Raw genomic sequence first — 17,233 nt, forward strand, 5'->3', positions numbered from 1 at the left:
TGGTTGCAGTGACGACGCTGCGCCTGCAGGGGGCTCTGGGCGCGCGCGCGCTCTCTTTCTCTGTCTCTGGCTTTAGCCTCGTCGCCGCAGCGCCACGCGCCAGCCAGGCCCGGCCCAGACCAGACGAGAGCAGCACAGCAGCTGAGGGGGAAGCGCGGCCCGTCGTCTCGCGAGGAAGGACGCCATTATCGCAGCTCCGCCACAAACAACACGAGAACTCGCCCCAACACACGGTAATTCAAACCTGCAGCCGCTGCGCCGCCATGTTAGCAGCGCCGCGTCCAGTCCGCCAGCTTCGCCGTCGCTCCGTCCGGGCCCTACTACTCGCTGCTGCTGGGAAGGATGCGGAGGCTGAACTGAGGGTCCGGGGTCTGCGGCCTTCGGGGGGAGGTGGGTCGGGGAGTCACATTCCGCCCTGCGTTCCGGGGAATAGACAAGGCCCCCCCCCCACCAAAAAAAAAAAATGGAAATAAAATGAAGAGATTGTGCAGCCCCCCCCCCGGTCTTTGTGCTTTTGGGGTGAATAGGGAAGTAAATATGCTTTAAGGTGGGAGAGAGGCAGCAGCAGTCCTTGTTTTGGGAAAACTAAAATGTCAGGATATTTTTCTTCTTTTAGAGGGGAGTTGACGGGATTGAAAAGCAAAAATGCCTTCTTATTTTGTGATGATGCACCCTCCCCCCTCCTCCTGTTTATAAACGCGACTGGCCGCCTTTCTCGTTTATTTTGGGCACCACCGAGTCACCCCTGGCTCAGTCTCTCGCTGTTTGTAGCCTTAGAATTATCAATAGACATCAAACCAAATAAAACATGGAAAAGAAAATTGGACATAACTTAATACATTTCTTGATTAGCTTTCGAAGGTTGCCCTTCTTCCTCAGATCGGAAATAAGCAAATGTGCTAGCTGACAGTGTATATAAGTGAAAACATTCAAGCATTACTGACAGTCTGACAGGGTGGGAGGATGGGGGTGGGTAGGAGATGCATGGGGACATCAAAGCATTAGAATGAAAGTGTCTTTTTTTTCACAAGCTGTCTCCTTATTTCTTCTGCTCCAGGCTGACCTGTTTGCCCTCTCGCTTGCTTTCTCTGTATATGCACGCTTTCTAGACCTTTAAAATCGTATTTGTTTGTGGGAAATAGCAAAAACAGACAGTTCCCTTTGCCCTGCACGCCCTTGGTACAGTTCAGGGCTGCACACGGGGTATAAGAGGGTTGGGTGCAATGATTTCTCCAGCCTAATTAAATGAAGGAAAGAAATTGACATGGGAAGGGTTGGGAATGGCTGGCAGCAAAATAACTCTTTGACAACTTAGTGGCACATGACCAAATTTTGGTATTGGAGGAAAATGGGTCAGATTGGATGGGGGGGGGGGGGGGGGGGGTCTAGACAAACAAAGCATTTCTGTAGGACAGGAAATTCCAGTATCTGCATCATAGAAACGGTGATACACAGCACTTAATAAATTGCTCTTTTCCTCTCCTGGTCACAGACATAGACACAAAAATACACGTGTGTACACATACACCTACACACACCCCTACATATGCACACAGAGGAGTTGGCAGTTAATCAAATCTATAATCACTTCCGTTTGCTAATCATACCTGGGAACTTTATACAATAATCATGTAAATAAAGTTGCATCATAAACACGAGGGATGCTCCGCATGTTTTTCCCACGCCATTCACTCCTCCCCCTTGTTGCCTCACCCCTGGCCTTGATGGGCTGGCTGTTAGTGGTTCACATTTGTATTTCATGTTCTTTGTTGTACATTCTACTTTTGAAACTTCTGATGACTGAACTATAGAGCCGTTGAACTGTGTGGTTTGCTACTTGTATTGCCACCTAGTGATGGAGAAGCATGATAATACCTTTTGCCTCGGGACAGTGGCGCCCTGTGGATAAAATCCATCTTTTGAAATGTGTTGACAGTGACATCTGTTGGTTAGGTGTACAGTAGAGTCTCGATTATCCAACATATTTTGGTGACAGCACAGCATTGTCATTGAGATACATGTGGGTTTCTCTTTCCTGGCATCAGTTAAAAGTCTGCAGTGCTAGGTAAGATTCTTGGGCACATTAAGTTTTAAACTAGTTTTACTGTTTTCTCTTTTGAAGCATGCATTCAATGTGCTTCTGTTTTATCTCTTATCCACTTATTCTGTATTATCAGACATTTTGATTATCTAGCAACTGGTTGGTCCCATTTATGTCAGATACATGAGACTCTACTGTGTTTATAACACTTATTTTTTCCAAAAGAATGATGAAGGTTTGAAAACTGCTCCTTTCAAACTGCTTCCTCTCTTCCCCTTCCAGGACACAGAGACAACACAAATACAAACACACAGATTCCTCTGCATGTGTACTTCTACACGTGCACCCGAGTGTGTTTCCCTGTTTATTAATTGTGTATATGATTTATGGGTTGCTTATTTTAACATAGTAACATGATGTAGATGAGGGCAGATAAAGACCTGTATTGTCCATCCTGTCTGCCCAGCTAGAGACTCGTAGCATATTACATATACATATTTGATCTTGATTTGTCCTTGCCATTTTCAGGGCATAGACATAGAAATCTGCCCAGCACTGGCCTTGTTCACAAGTTACAGAAGCTGTCATCAAAGCCCCACTCCAGCCCAGCCCAGCCACGATCAGGGCACAGACTGTAGAAATCTGCCAGGCACTGGCTTTACTTCCCAATTGCTGAAGTTACCATCTAATCACTGCTAAGTTTGTTTGGTTACGTTCTTACCATACAGGATTCCTTTGTGTCTATCCAATGCATTTTAAAATTCTGTTACTGTTTTCATCTCCACCACCTCCCGTGAGAGGGCATTCCAGGTATGTAAAACCCTCTCTGTGAAAAGAGTACTTCCTGCAACCTAAACTCATATCCTCTAGTTTTACTGCCTTCTAGTCTGTGGAAAAGGTTTGTTTGTATGTTACAACCTTTCAAATATTTGAATGTCTGTATCATATCACCCTTGTCTCTTCTTTCCTCCAATGTATACATCTTCAGGTCCTCAAGTCTCTCCTCATACGTTGCTTTTCTCTGAACCGCTTCAAGTCTTTTTATGTCTTTAGCAAGGTACGGCCTCCAAAACTGTACACAATACTCCAAGTGAGGCCTCACCAACAACTTGTACAGGGGCATCAACACCTCCTGCTGGTTGTACCCCTCTCTATGTAGCCTAGCATCCTTCTGGCCGTGGCCACTGCCATGTCCCATTGTTTTGTCACCTTGCGATCCTCAGAAACCATCACCCTGAGGTCCATTTCCTGAGCTGTGCTCATCAATCTCTCACCTCCTATGTCGTACATTTCCTTTGGATTTCTGCACCTCAAGAGCATCACTCTGCACTTCTTGGCATTAAATTTTAACTTGGTAAATAAATACAGTTACCATAACTCAATACAACAATAATATGTGAATGAAAAATGTGCTCAGTTCAATCCTAATACACCATTACAACCCGTGCAGGTCATTGGTTATACAGGAGGAACCCTCATTGCACATTCAACTGTTCCATAATCATATGCACGTACATACATTCACGCTTACCCAAGCATATAATTCAATTTCAGAAGTGCTTATGCTTATTCATGAGCGACCATAGGCATATCGTATGTATCTTACATGAACAGTATAAACGGTATAAATGTGCAGCAACCCACCCCAGCAAAATAACATTCAGTACTTATTTCTTAGCTCTTCTATGAAGTGTCCATTCTCATCTCGAGTGCTCCATTACTCCGGTCCCCTGCAGAACTGCATACTACCCATGTGGCAAAACTTTAAAATGTAACGTTCAATATTTTCTTAGCATTTCTTTGACTCAAGTTTCACCAGAGCTTCTTCAGAAGGAAACCTTAATATATAACATATCGGATGCCCTCCCTGTGGGAGACAAAGCCAAGTGCATGTTCCCAATGGGAATAATGGAGCACCTGAGAAAGGACACTTCATATAAGAGCTAAGTACTGAATGTTATTTTGCTGGGATGGGTTGCCTCACATTTTTACTGTTTATACTGTTCATATAGGATACGTATTATATGCCTGTGGTTGCTCAAAGGTAAGCGCTTTTGAAATTGAATTATACGCTTGGGTAAGTGTGAATGTATATACATGCATAGGGTTATGGAGCAGTTGAATGTGCAATGATGGTTCCTCCTGTCTAACCGATGACCTGCACGGGTTGTAATGGTGTATTAGGATTGAACTGAGCACATTTTTCATTCACATATTGTTGTATTGAGTTATGGTAAGTATTTACTGAATTGTAGTTTAGAATACAGTGATTAGTTGTAGTTTCTTTATTTTATGATTAAATTTTAACTGCCAGATCTTTGACCATTCTTCTAATTTTTGGAAATCTCTTCTCATGGTTTCTACTCTCTCCAGGGTATCCACTCTATTAGCAATCTTCATGTCATCTATAAAAAGGTAGACTTTTCCATCTAACCCTTTAGCAATGTTCCTTACAAATATATTAAACAGAATTGGCCCCAGTACCGATCCCTGAGGCACTTCACTACTCACCTTCCTTTCCTCTGAGTGAATTCCATTTACCACTATCTTCTGTCACCTGTTGGTCAACCAATTTCCAGTCAAAGTTCAGTCTTCTCAGCTTACTCAGGGGTCTTCTGTGAGGAACCGTATTAAAAGCTTTTTCTGAAATCTAAGGGCCCTGTTTACTAAGCTGTGCTATAGGTGTGCTAGCGTTTTTAGCATGCGCTAACGCTAGAGACACTCATAGGATTATATGGGTGTGTCTAGCGTTGGCACGTGTTAATTTTTAGCGCACACTAAAAACGCTAGTAAACAGAACCCCAAGTACATTATATCTAGCACGTGTCTCTTATCCAGTTCTTTGGTCACCCAAAGAAATCAGATTCCTTTGGGAAAACCATGTTGCCTCGGATCCTAGAAAGTTAAATCTTTTCCTTTTATTTTTCCTACCACCGATGTGAGGCTTACCAGCCTGCAGTTTCGCATTTCTTCCCTGTCCCCGCTTTTGTGAAGAGGGAGCACATCCACTAGTCTCCAATCCTGTGGAACCTTTCCCCTCTGTAAAAATCTATTAAATAAATCCTTAAGAGGTTCCACCAGGATTTCTCTCAGCTCCCTCACTATCTACCTGGCCCCATAGCTTTGTCCACTTTAAGATTTTCAAGTTGTTTTATAAATGCTTTCTACCATGACTGGTGCAATATTCACTCCATTCCAAGATACACCCATAGCAGTTGACAGTCGTCCTTCTTTTCCGTGTTCAAGGAAGAAAATCTAGAAGAAATATTTGTTTAGCACGTTGACTTTTTCCTCATCGCTCTCCAATTAGCTGTTCTCAGCATCTTTCACTCTTACAATTCCTAGCCTTTTCCCAATGTATCTGAAAATGGTCTTGTCACTTCTCTTTACAACTTTAGCCATTTTTTTCTTCTGTCTGTGCTTTCGCTAACTCTATTTCCTTCTAAGCTTCTTTGAGTTTAATCTGGTTATCTTTTTCGTGATCCTCTTATTGCGTTTTTCTGTATTGCTTGAACAAAGCCTCTTTTGCCGTTGTTTTTTTGGCCACTTGTTTGGAGAACCGATAGGCTTCCTGTTTCTCTTGTTTTTGTTTACTTGTATAAACAAAAACAAGAAAAACAGGAAGTCTCTTGGGATTTATTAAGGGTTATGCAACGGGTATAGCTGAATTTAAATAACGTATGTATTAGCAACATAGCAGTAGTAATATGACCAAATGTCATTGTAAAAAAACAGTTAAAAATACAAGGTAAACTTGGAGGTAGACAAATTAAATCCCAGTAATAGCAATAATGTGATACAAGGTCAGAATTGTACACATTAAAGGAGTACAGCAGATTATTGACATAACAGAAATATAAATGCTGTACCATAATAGGCAGCATGATGGTAGACCATTCATATAACATAGATATGTTGTACTGTGCTGACTTTGTGAATAACTTAACATTTTAATGGTAGCACAGGGAAGAAATATAATTTGCTGTCAATCTAGTCACCCATTTAATCCAATGCCTTGGTTCAACCCAGCTCATCTATTTATACACCCCACTCCCAAGTGCTGTTGGGAGTGGGGTGTATAAATAGATGAGCTGGGTAGGATCAAGGCATTGAATTAAATGGGTGACTAGATTGACGGCAAATTATATTTCTTTCATTTATATCCCACAATCCCAATAGATAAGGTTCAGGGTGGCTAAGTAACTTACTGTGATTAACTACAAAAAATTATGCGGGATAATATACATTGAGTAGTAGTAAAGTAAATGAGGATAGAGTATTATAATATGTAATGGAAACGAATGCTAGCTTCAAAAAGGTAACAAATTATAGTCATCCATGTATAATAACAGAGTAGAAATGAGAAATTTGAATAATTGTACAATTAGGAATTTAAATTAATTATGAACATCTGTGATAAACAGAGGCTTTAAGGTATTTCCAGTAGTTCTGTACAGTTGAATAAGTTATATGGAACCGGTCTTGGTTACGGGGTATGTGGTTGGTCCAGGTGCAGAGTAAGTGGATAGCTAGTCATCACAGCTGTTAAAGGCTTGGGAGAAGAGCCAGGCTTTCAGTTGCTTCCTGAAAGTTAGCTTTGAGTTGGGCATAACCCCTTAGAGTGAGCTTGAGGACTTAAGAGGCCTCAAAGGTTTGTAGGGGACAGACTTATTTTTTAGGTACCCTAGACCATTTTCTCAGAGGGCCTTGAAATTCTGAGAGTTTAATTTAAATTTGGCCCTGTAGAGTGTGGGTAGCCAGTGCAGCGTTTGCAGGAAGGGTGTGATAGTGGCCACACTGCTAGCAACTCTTTGTGGTCTGACCAATATACAGGGTTTTACAGTAGTCTAGTTGTGATATTGTCACGACATGGACTACTGTGATCAAATTTGTATTTTTGGTTCATAGAGAAAGATCTGTTAGCGTTTTTTGACAGTTACAGTGCATAAAAATAATGTACATTAATCTGTGCATTAAATTCTATTTAAAATGTTTGAAAAACAAACAAATCCAAAAATTGGGAGAAAATATCAAAAAATTATAGAACAAATCGTGTTCAAGGTATGCACTCTAGTCCATAAAATCATTCACGGGGATGCCCCAGCTTACATGTTAGATCTGGTAGACTTGCCACCCAGAAACGCTAAAAGATCATCCCGCACATTCCTTAATCTTCACTTCTCCAGCTGTAAAGGTCTAAAATATAAACTAACACATGCGTCAAGCTTTACTTACCTGAGCACGCAGCTTTGGAACGCATTACCGAATAACCTAAAATCTATATACGAACTAACAAACTTTTGAAAATCTCTGAAGACCTACTTCTTCAACAAGGCATACCACAACGATCAATAATTGTAAATGTAACACATCTTCACTTTACATTGTAAGCCACATTGAGCCTGCAAATAGGTGGGAAAATGTGGGATACAAATGCAACAAATAAATATAAGAGCAAGCTGAAAAACTTTTCCATAGATGTCCTTAATATATTTATAGACTAGCTGATATCTGGTAAAATTCACTAGAGGAGCTTCTCATTCTCTTCATTCCTCTCCAGCAGTCACATTCTCATCCTGGCCCCAGCCTCTTATTCTCTCCACTCTGGACCTTCCCACTAGCCCCCTGATTCTTGTGCTGCTGTTCCTTATGGAGGAGTAGCCTAGTGGTTAGTGCAGTGGACTTTGATCCTGGGGAACCGAGTTCGATTCCCACTGCAGCTCCTTGTGATTCTGGGCAAGTCACTTAATCCTCCATTGCCCCTGGTACAAAATAAGTACCTGAATATATGTAAACCGCTTTGAATGTAGTTGCAAATAAACCTCAGGCGGAATATCAAATCCCATTTCCCTTCCCCTTATTCTCCCGTGGCTGCTCCAGTGATGACTGCACACATTTCTTACAGCAAACGCCCATAAAACTAAAGTCTAGGGTGGTTTGTGCATACGCTGCAATGTGTGTTTGCATATGCTGTCCAGCTCAGACAGATCTGCACCTCTCTACCTGTAACCTATAGGGCCTTTGATTCAACTGATTAAATACCAATAAAACATTCTGTTCATATATTCCTTCCTTCAGGTTTTTAAAATTTTTATATACATTAACCTGTTTTCAAGGTTTATTTGTTTACATTTTCACTGATACTCTGGACTATACACTGCTATGAAGCTCTTTGAGAATGGCAGTATATTAAATATGGCAAATAAATAAATTGTAACTATTGCAGTGACTATAACAAAACTACTACTATCGTGTATAAAATTGCTTGGAAGTACAGTAATACAGAAAGGGCTTGATATTTGAAGCGATTAAAGCAGACAGCCTAATGGGCATATTTTCAAAGCACTTAGCCTTCCAAAGTTCCATAGAAACCTATGGAACTTTGGAAGGCTAAGTGCTTTGAAAATATGCCTCTAAATCACACTCCGCAGGCTGGCTGCCGATGTTCAATGGAACTTAACCAGGCAGTGCTGCTAAATATTGGCACCAAGCAGCCATTTTGAAAGAGGATAGGAGAGGGGCTTTCTGAGGGTGGAGCTGGGGAGGAGCTGGTAGCTATGTGGGTGCCGGCAGTATTCAGTGCTGGTGCCTGCATAGCTAAGCAACTAATCTGGACCCGCTTAGCTATGCAGGTGCAGGTACTGAATATCAATCAGCACCTTAATAGTTACCAGGTGGTGGCCTGAAATTGATCCTCCTTCTTCCCTCCTCCAACATCACTCCGATCTCCCTCTCAGAAGACTCTCACTAGAGGTCACGTTGGCCATTGTGTATCAGGAGCTACTACTAATTATTTCTTTAGCGCTACAAGATGTACGCAGTGCAGGAGCTGCTAGGGACAGAGCGGAGTTCTCTTATGCCCTGATGACTGCTAGACCATCAGGCCTCTTTGGGTACACCCAGGGGACCTGCTGTGACTTGAGTGTGTGGAGGGAGGACGTATAGATTCCTTATGTGGTGCCCTGCTAATATTGAGCTGCTACTACTACTACTTAACATTTCTAAAGCGCTACTAGCTGAGACGGGGGTCCTGACCATCTTATCAGCTGAGGCTTGCATAACTTCCCACAGCTAGTCATGTTCTGTGAGAGCAGGATATTCAATGCTGGTGGCGGTATTTGGAGCTAGTTTAGCCGGTGATGGTCGGCGCTTGCTGATGCCAGTTGAATATTGACTGAGAAGTTTTTTGTGTCTTTTCTTTGACAGATTGCTATGTGGTTTTCCCCTTTACTTCGACTGCTTTGTAGTTTTTAATACCTGTATCCCTCATCTGTCTTATGAGGTAGAAGGGTAAGCTTGGGAACAAACTAATCAACGGACCCCCACACTTTTTATTTAAGTACTAGTAAATCAGGCCCATTTCTGACACAAATGAAACGGGCGCTAGCAAGGTTGTCCTCGGAGTGTGTATGTTTGAGAGAGAGTGTCTGAGACTGTGTGAGAGAGAGAGAGAGAGTGAATGTGTGAGTGTGTGACAGAGAGTGAGACTGGGTGCGAGTGTGTGTGTGAGAATGAGAGTGTGTGCCGTGGGCCCCACTCCCTCCTTCCGAGTTCCAGGGTCATCCCCCTCCCTCCCTCTGAGTTGCAGGGTCGCCTCTCTCCGAGTTGTAGGGTCGTCGTCCCCCTCCCTCCCTCCGAGTTCCAGGGTCGTCCCCCTCCCTCCCTCTGAGTTCCAGGGTTGCCTCCCTCCGAGTTCCAGGGTCGCCCCCCTCCCTCCCTCCGAGTTCCAGGGTCGACCCCCCTCCCTCCGAGTTCCAGGGTGGTCGCCTCCCTCCGAGTTCCAGGGTCGCCTCCCCCTCCCTCCCTCCGAGTTCCATGGTCTCCCTCCCTCCGAGTTCCAGGGTGGCCCCCCTCTCCCTCCCTCCGAGTTCCAGGGTCGCCCCCCTCCAATTTCCAGGGTCTCCCTCCCTCCCTGCCCTCCGAGTTGCTGCATCCCACCTCCCTCCGAGTTCCAGGGTTCCCCTCCCTCCCTCCGAGTACCATGGTTCCAGGCGCACTCGCTCCAAATTGTAGAAATCCTCTTCACAGGAAAGCAAAAGCATTGTTAAATGGCGTGCAGGTGCAGCGTCAGCACTTCTCTCTGTGTTAGCAGTGGTCCCGCCCTAATTTTGAAAACAGGAAATGAGGGTGGGACCAGAGCTAACAGAGAGAGAAGGGCCGAGCGTGCAAGCCTGGGGGCGCAGACCTGGGGGGATGTGGCGTTGCGGCAGGGGCAGGGCCTCATGCTGGTGTGCTGTTGGTCATTGCTGCGGCTGACGTAAGTGGAAGTACATAACGTGACAGTGCAGGAAGCTTCAGCCATGGTCCACCAGGGAGGCAGCTTCAGAAAGTTGGAGGTGGATTTTATTGTATAGGATATTCCTTAGTGTCCCTCCGGACCGGCCCAGTTCACACCTTCCTGCAGGTGAGACTGAGAACTCTGATTCTCGAGAGAACCAATAAGAGCCATGGTTAACTAGATTCAGTATTTTCAGTCTCCAGCAGGTGGAAGGTGGCGAGCCCTTCAGTCTCTTGCTTTACTCTTTGTTCTTTTCTGTCTTTTATAAAAAAAAAAAAAAAAAAGCAGTGTTTCATTACTTCTGTGAATATAATAAAGAGTTATTTTTTTCCTCTGTGCACCGGTGATTCTTGCTTTTCTTAGAGGCTGAGGACTACGGAGGTAATCTGTGCACCTTGGGGGTGTAACACTCGGGTGGCCGAGACCCTCCCCTCCCCATCCTCCCTTTGTAGTCTTTGTTCAGGCAAGAACTGCCTTCGTTATATGCTGAAGCGATAGCCTGAATCTCTTTGAGGGAAGAGTGTTTGCAGGCCTGGGAGAGACAACCATGTTAAAAAAAATAATAATAAAGAATCAAGAGGCGCAAATGAGCAGGGCAGTTCTGTTTCGGCCCTTACTGTATTGGAGTGAGTTGGTTTTGTATTTCTTTTTTCGGCCCTTCGGGAGTTCGTTTAAAAAAAAATGCCTCCAAAAAACAGGGACTGCGCTATGACTGAAAAGCTCCGATGCTATGTGAAATGTCAGCAGCGGGGCCTTTTGGCAGCAGGTGTTTGCAAATATTGTACCGCTGCCGAAATACTGCCAGTTTCAGGGTTGTCAGAGCCCGCGTCGGCTTCACCCTCCACCTTCTAAGGTGAACTCGGGTGCCAGTGAGACACGGGCTCCCTTTTCGGTGGGAAACTCCGCCATTTTAGAACAGCAGTCCGTCTCAGGGGGGCCGGCCTGTTTCTGTTCCGATGCACTTCCCTAAGCCTGCTGCAGTGCCCATGACTGAGCTAATGGGAGTTCCTGAGGGTGGATTCCTTCCTGAATTTGTTCTCCAGATGTTTCGGGCTTTTCTCTTGCAGGGCTTGATGGACCTTTGGTCTGTCCCAGCATGGCAATACTTATGTACTTATGTAAGTCTAGTCCTGTTTCAGGAGCTCCTTCTGTGTTATCAGACAATCCTTTATCTTCTTTTAAGTGGCCCAGAGTATCCTGGGATCTGGAAGAAGGTCGTGTCTCAGACGCAGACCCAGAGATGCCTTCTCGTGAAAAAGATGACTATATGGGAGACACTACCTTTTCTGAAGATTCCAGTGCGGCAGATCCCAGCGCAGAGATGACGCTTTCTGGGGAAGATCAGTAAGAATTTTTCATAAGGAAGATTTACAGGCGCTCATCTCTTTAGTTTCTTCTACCCTACATTTTGAGGAAGAATCCATGGCCATGGAGGGCTGTAAGGTGGATCTTCTGGTAAAGGGTATTAGCCTGGCAAGGACTTTTCCTATGCATCAAGCCATCAGATGGGATGTGCTGGATTCTCCATTCTGACTCCCACAGTCCATGATTCGTCTCTATCCGGTTCACGATCAAGATAAATCTCTCCTCCGGCCTCCAGTGGTTGATGCGGTTGTCTCCACTGTTACCAAACGAAATACAGTACCTGAGGATGGAGACACGGCTCTTAAGAATGTTCAAGGTTGCTGTATGGAGACTATTAAAGAATAGTTTTGATGTCTTGGTTCTTTTTACGGTTTCAGCCCTCTTGTGGTGCCAGACGTGGAGGCAGAGATGTGGGATCCTCCTTCCCCCATCCCATCCCTCCCAATGAAGGTGTCCGGGTCCAACCTCTAATTCCTGTGGGAGCTTGCTTAACACAGTTTTATTGGAGGTGGGCCCAGATTACTTCCAGTCAGTGGATTCTCAAGGTTATTCACAATGGGCATGCCTTAGAGTTTGCATCATCTTCCAGATGCTTTCCTGGATTTCCCCTTTTGTTTTAGCCTCAAGATGGGTGCGGCCAGGGATACTCTGGGAAGGCTTCTCGAATTACAGGCTGTCTGTCCAGTTCCTGCATCATAGACAAGGTTGTTATTCCATTTACTTTTGTCGTCCTGAAGAAAGAGGGTTGCTTCCAAAAAAAGTTTGGACCGCAATGCGGTCAGTCAGTCCCTCAAGGTCACCAGCTTTCATATGGAAACTTCGCTTGGTAATAGTAGCTGTTCGGATTGGGGATTTTTTGACGGCATTGGACTTAACAGAGGCTTATCTGCACATTCTGATTCGTCCAATCCACTAGCAATTTCTTCATTTTGCTGTTTTGGGCAAGCATTATCAGTTTCAAACATTGCCTTTCAGCCTCGCTAATGCTCCTCGTACCTTCACGAAAATCATGGTAGTGGTTGCGGTGGCTCGGAGGAAAGAGGGCATTTTAGTGCATCCTTACCCGGACGATTGGTTGATCAGAGCAGAGTTGTATCGGGAGAGTCTGCAGGTCACTGCTTGGGTGGTTCATTTCCTTCAGTCCCTCGGTTGGATAGTCAACTCTCTCCAGGGCTGCCTAGTACCATCTCAGACACTCAACTGTCTCGGGGTGTCTTTCAGTACGCTGCATGGTCGAATGTTCCTTCCTCAGAGCAGGATTCTCAAACTTCAGGATCAAGTTTGAACACTCCTGTGGAAGCTGGTACTGTGTGCGAGAGATTATCTTCAGGTTCTAGGATCCATGGCAGCGACGATAAAGGTGGTACCTTGGGCCAGGCCCACATGAGATTTCTGCAGAAGTTTCTCTTGTGCCGATGGTTCCTGCAGACGGATTCCCTGACTATAAGGCTACCACTCAGACCTCTGGAGCATGGCAGTCTCCGTTAGTGGCTGTGAACGGCCAATCTGACCAAAGGAGTTCCTCTGGAACCACTTCAATGGATAATGGTCACAACTGATGCCAGCCTCAGAGGCTGGAGAGCTCACTATGTAGGGCGTTTTACACAGGGCCTTTGGTCCCGGCAGGAGACGAACTGCTTGATCAATCTCGTGGAAACCAGAGCAATCCGGTTGACAGAGATGTTTCGGTCCCTTCTTGAAGGCAACCCAGTCCGCATCCTCTCAGACAATGCCACAATGGTAGCTTATGTCAGCTGACAAAGAGGGACAAAGAGTTGATTGCTAGAACAGGAAATGGCGCTTCTCATGGTTTGGGCGGAGCATCATCTCACGGGTCTTTTGGTGTCGCATATAGCGGGAACTGCAAACATTCAGGTGGACTTTCTCAGTTTCCACACTCTAGACCCAGGAGAATGGATGCTCAGTGCAACAGGGTTTCAAGTCATCATCAATTGCTAGGGGCTTCTGGTCATGGATCTCATGGCAACATCTCTCAATTCCAAGGTTCCAAGATTCTTCAGTCTCAGGAAGGATCACAAAGCAGAGAGCATAAATGTTGTTCTTCAGCTTTGGCCGCTGGAATTTCTTTATACATTTTCTTTGTAGCCTTTTCTGGGGTGTCTCATTCAAAGGATCAACAATTATAATCTAGGTCTCAACTCTATAATTAGTTACACATTATATTACAAATTACTCACTAGTAACTGTTTAACATTATAAAATATATTTCTTTATTAATAGAACAATACAACTTTTCTAAAATAAAATCCATTCCCTTAACCCTTAGTTATTAACCAATCCATACACCAATACATTTAAAACCAAACAATTCTCCACAATACTCTTTCATTACATATTCAAATAACATATATCTGGCAATCTTTTACATCAATGTGTGATCATAGCTCTTTAATCATGTATTAATCCACTGCTCCAGAGTCTCCCACAAGATTCAGCCTTGCTTCAAATCAGACTCATTGAATCACCAACTTGTAAAATAGTTCTATCCTTTTTTCCAACAAACCGTTGTAACGTTAGTGATAAATCTTGAACAACCATTGATGATGTCAGTCAGCAACATCCAAAATTGTCCATTTTCTCTGTTAGCAGTATCATATGTTCCAGATATATATATGTTTTGAAAATGTTGTTACATTTGTATTAGAGTTTCAATCTCTCCTGTTCTTATAGTATTCCACCATACGACCAGGACCCAACATGCTCATGTTTCGCTATAAAAGTGTCATCAGGGGTCTTGAATTCTAAACACAATAACAGTGGGTTAACTATAATTCTACTTAATATGTATCATTGTTAAAAACTCTCAAAATTACACATTATCATGCTATCATAGATACACTTACTGGCTCATCCAGGTGGTGGGGTAGTCAAATACCAGCGATGCGGTGGTGAGCTAGAACTGCTCTCCCAAACGCATAGATGGTTATCAGCAAACACAGAGGTTAAGTACTCTAGAGGTTCAACCACTCAATCTCTTTATTGAGTCCAGCTGGAGCTACCGTGTTCCATTGAAATATATACCGTTGCTCCTTCCTAAGTAGTGCCTGAGGCATGTTACCACCCCTTTCTAACTTAACACAATCAAGGACAACAAATCGAAACTCCTCTAAATTGTGTTGCATTTCCAACCAGTGGGCTACAATAGGGGCTTCCAAACGAGCTGTACGTATGTTACTTAAATGCTGTGAAATACGCAATTTAATCCTCCGAGAAGTCAGGCCAATATACCACAAACCACAAGGGCAAATCACCCCTTATATACAATTTATAGTGTTGCAATTTGTGTTTTGATAAAGATGATGTATTTTCTCAGAGTGAGGAATTTGAATTTGAGTAACTTCCATAGCATACTGACAATATGTACATTGATTGCATCTATGGTGGCCACTATTTCCCACTGAACTATCACGGTTACATCTTTTCTTAGCCAATTGTTCACCTAGATTCATACCCCTAGAAAAAGCAAACCGGGGTGTGACCTTAAATGCAGGATGAATATTTAACATGGGCCAATATCGACGAATGATGTTTATAATATCATTAGATGCTCTGGTGAAAGGTAAAACACACGTTAAAGGTTTACATTCATTAACCTTATTCACTTTCCATTCCCATTCAGGATGATAATTAAATACTCGCTTAGCGGCATTTTTCAAAACTTTGTGGGGATAGCCTCGAACCCGAAACCTACTGATCATCTGTTCTGCCTGAGTGCAGAATTCTTCCCTAGAGCTACATGCTCTACGTACTTGTAACAATTGACTTGTAGGGATACTATCTTTTAATGCTTTTGGGTGATGGCTACGGTAATGAAACATACTATTACGGTCAGTGTTTTTACGATATAGTCGGGTATGAAATCTATTGTTATCCCAGCGAATGTTGATATCTAAAAAATTGACTTCACTGACTCCTATATAATGCACAAACTTGATGTGATCACTAATTTCATTTAATTCTTGCAAAAACATTTTTAATTCCAATTCAGTGCCTTGCCATATCAATAGTATATCATCAATATACCGTAGCCATTTAACTACCCCTCCAAAGTGTTGAGATGTGTAAATACCTTTCTTTTCCAATTGATCCATATATAAACACGCAATAGTAGGGGCTACAGTAGCGCCCATTGCTACTCCTATTATTTGTAAGTAAAATGTGTCCTGAAACTTGAAATAGTTGTGATATATCACCAATCTCGCCATCCTGCCTAACAACTGAATTTTAGAGGCTGACAGAGGCAAGTTCTCCAACAAACTATCTATTAGTTGTATCGCATCTATCTGCGGTATGTTTGTATAAAGAGCTGTGACGTCCAACGTCACCAGACATATCTGCGCTTTCTCTGAAATTTTAAGTTGATCCAATATTTCCAAAAGATGTGTTGAGTCTCGCACATAAGATGTGATGGACTGTAAGCAAGGGCGCAAGTGAAAATCAAGATATTGAGATAAAGTTTCAAATAATGATTGACATCCCGACACAATGGGCTGCCCAGGGGGGTTGACTCTATCCTTATGTATTTTAGGAGTAAAATAAATTATCGGAACTCTAGGATATTGACGAAATAAATAGCGGTATTCCTGGATGGTTATGACTCCATCTTTAACCGCTGTATTCAGTAATTGATGGACCTGATCTTGATATTGTTCTGTAGGATCTTGTATCAAGACTGCATAGAATGTTTGATCTGCCAATTGTCTTAAAGCTTCTTCATTATATTTACTTACATCCTGAACAACCACCCCGCCACCCTTGTCGGCACGCATAATTATTATACTTGTATCATTTTGTAATTCAGTCAAAGCTTGGCGATGTGAAAATGCTAAATTACTGTACTGTTTACCCATGCGTGTTTCAAGTTGCTCTACATCATGCATAACCCATTGTTGAAAGGTTGCAACTACTGAATCCACTGGGCCACAAGGGACCCATGTGGATGGAAGATGATATTTTTGCAAAAATGTTTCAGTTTGTGAATTACTATCAGTTTCAACATTATCATCGTCAAAAAAAATGTAATCTTAAACGTAATTTTCTAAAAAATTTTTGCAAATTCACACAAATATCAAAAGGGTTATGAAATTGTGTCGGGACAAACGATAAACCAAGACTCAACACTTGTAATTGATATTGGCTTAATTGCTTGGAGGACAAATTGAAAACTATCGTCAAGTCTTCTTGCCCTGCCTCTTCGGTCGCACGACCGGTTGTGTTGTTTTTGTATTTTGAAAGTCTTGAACACCCGATGCTAAAAAAGACTTATTATATGCCTGTCCTTCCCTTCCACTGCTGCCTATGCTCTTACAGCTATCTGTTACTTGCTGTTCCTCTCCTGATGAGTCACTAGATGAATTGATAAACGTGACTCTCTTGCCTTTCCTGTTTCTCCTGGATTTTCTACCCTGGTTCATCCAGGGATAAACAAATCCCTTGGTATAATCGAGTTCGTCACGTTTGTATTTAGAGATTTTTTGTGACCTAATCTCCTGCCTATATCGTTCAATCAACTGTGTATGTTCTTTAAA

General features: G+C 43.1%; 1 protein-coding gene across 2 annotated transcripts in view; it reads left to right on the forward strand.

The window, feature by feature from the left end:
* Nucleotides 1-76: 76 nt before the first annotated feature.
* The window catches only part of BANP (BTG3 associated nuclear protein), a 517,523-nt gene continuing 500,366 nt past the window's right edge, over nucleotides 77-17,233 (forward strand). For both annotated transcript variants that reach the window (XM_030204572.1, XM_030204573.1), the window contains exon 1: nucleotides 77-233. The gene's annotated coding sequence lies outside the window, so the exon portion shown is untranslated. The remainder of the gene's footprint in view (nucleotides 234-17,233) is intronic.

Source organism: Microcaecilia unicolor, chromosome 5 (assembly GCF_901765095.1).
Source record: "Microcaecilia unicolor chromosome 5, aMicUni1.1, whole genome shotgun sequence".
NCBI lineage: Eukaryota > Metazoa > Chordata > Amphibia > Gymnophiona > Siphonopidae > Microcaecilia > Microcaecilia unicolor.